The sequence below is a fragment of the Mastomys coucha genome, unplaced genomic scaffold, assembly GCF_008632895.1.
Source record: "Mastomys coucha isolate ucsf_1 unplaced genomic scaffold, UCSF_Mcou_1 pScaffold21, whole genome shotgun sequence".
Lineage (NCBI taxonomy): Eukaryota > Metazoa > Chordata > Mammalia > Rodentia > Muridae > Mastomys > Mastomys coucha.
The window spans coordinates 184,339,348-184,341,474 of NW_022196904.1; the positions used below are offsets into that span (position 1 = coordinate 184,339,348).

A 2,127-nucleotide genomic window follows, 5' to 3' on the forward strand; every position below is an offset into this window, starting at 1 on the left:
CCAGCTAAGAGCAGCCAACTTCTCATAATGGTGCACTTACTCCCATCCACCTATCTTCTGCCCCCAGCACTTCTCTCAGTGTTCCTTTCCTATCTTCTTAGCCTTCAGGCTCCTCACATTGGTTTTGGGTAACATGTAGCAAGTTCTTTGTCATCTGTATCCTTGAACACCATGAAAAAACTCCCTAGAGTACAACCAACAGATAATGAAAAGGGGTGGTGCTGGCAACAGTAAATATGGGGACCACAACATCACACAATGGTTGAAGTCAAGGGCTTGTAGAAACAGAAGCAGCTCACCCAGAGACTACCACTGAGGTAAATACAAGAGGAAGGATGACTGAGTAACCATGGCTAAGAAACAGTCTATGAAGGTGACTAAAGGAAGTCACCTTCAAGGTGACTTGAAGACTTGGCACTCAAGGTCAAACCCACCAAAACTATGCACCCAGGACGAGGGTGGACGTGGCAGGAAGAAAAACTAATTATTCTATAAGGATACCCATTACTAAAAAGAGTACCTATTATACAATAAGCATTTTTATGAGTATCTGCAATTATTAGAGTCTGACACAGAATAAACTAAGAAATGCAATGGGCTAAATGGTGTAAGAAGTATGTATCCTGCTTTTCCCGAAAGAGACCACGTTGTTTCTATATCTGTACATAACTATGCACATTTAGATGGCTGACTATCACAATGTTGTGTCTGTGATCTTTTCAGAAAAAGCTACCAAATACCAGTGAAATGAAAAGTAGAAACTTAGAAGATGCTATATTAAAAACCTCACTCTGTGTCCTTTATTTTTGAGAAATGCTAGCAGCAGCCAAGAGCTGAGCAGTGCACAGGGACGTGGAAAGCCGAGAGCAACAGACAGGCCCACGATGTAACATTAGCCTATACTGCCAGGTAAAGAGAATAACTCATTAAAAAGTCTCTTGCGTATGAAATAAGTTCTCAAACCTGCAGCTGTCATCATAAATGCTTTTCCCTGCTCACACGGAAGGCTCAGCTCACTGCCCTCACTGGGTTGATGGCACTAAACGCGACAACTGTGGCACACATGCAGGAGCTCAAGAAATATATGAATGTGGACCTGAAGCTCCCGCTGGGATTCCCACCCATCCTGCTTAAGTAAGAACAGAGGGCCAATGTTCTCTAGTTTCGGCATCCTACAGCATGCCCAGATGCTCCGGTATAGCGACAGCAGGTGTCTCTCCCTGTATGGCTGAGACAGCTGAGGGCTCCACACACATCAATACTTGATTCTCACGATGATTCTTCTGAGGAAGATTTCATTATTCCCCTTTACAGGAACAGGGATTGAAAGGCGTTAGGGAGGTGCCTAAGCCAGCTAAACCATCACGCGCCAGAACTCAAGAACTCAAGGTCTGTACAGTTCTCTAGTTCGTGCGCCATTCCCAGCATTCCTAGGGGACCGAAGAGAGTAAAGGGACCCACGAGCAGCAGAACCTGTCCTTAGACTCATCTCCAGCCGGCATCTACCAGGCTTAGCTCCCAGGAATCACACACTTGCAAGTTTTCTCCCAACTCCGAATTTGACTATTTGAGCCCTTCATCTCCTTCCCCCTCTTTTTCCTACGTCCTTCCTCTCTTCTTCCTAACCTAGCTCACAATGAGCTGGATAATCTGTATTTCTAATTATGTAAAATCGCACGCAATACTAACAGTCTTCCCACAGGTACTCAGTGGGTACACAGCCTCTTCCAGGTAGGGGGCACACTACAGCTCTCGGATGGCCACAGCAAACCCGGCCTCCCTAGAGCAGGAGTGCAGCCAAGAACTCCTGTCCTCTCTCTAGTACCCTTACTGGATGGATAACATGTGCTGAGGAACAAGGCTGAGCCTGGGACATTTTCAAAAAAAACTTTTCTTAATTGCATATTCCATTTATACAGCACAGTAATATAGTTTCTCATTTCAGAGTCTGAGAAAGATTTGAAAGCTAATTTCTAAGATAATCAACAGGGGCTATATGAGAGATAGAGGCTGATACTAGAAGAGCCAGAAGACGCTTCAACGACAAGCCTCCTCCACCCACCACCACCATCCATCCATCCACCCACCACCATCCATCCATCCATCCCTAGAAGAACAAGAGTTGAA

The 2,127-nt window shown here is 45.2% G+C and overlaps 1 protein-coding gene across 2 annotated transcripts in view; it reads right to left on the reverse strand.

Moving 5' to 3' along the window:
* Positions 1-2,127, reverse strand: part of Xpnpep1 (X-prolyl aminopeptidase 1) — a 55,772-nt gene that overhangs the window by 44,719 nt on the left and 8,926 nt on the right. The gene's annotated exons all lie outside the window — the stretch shown is intronic.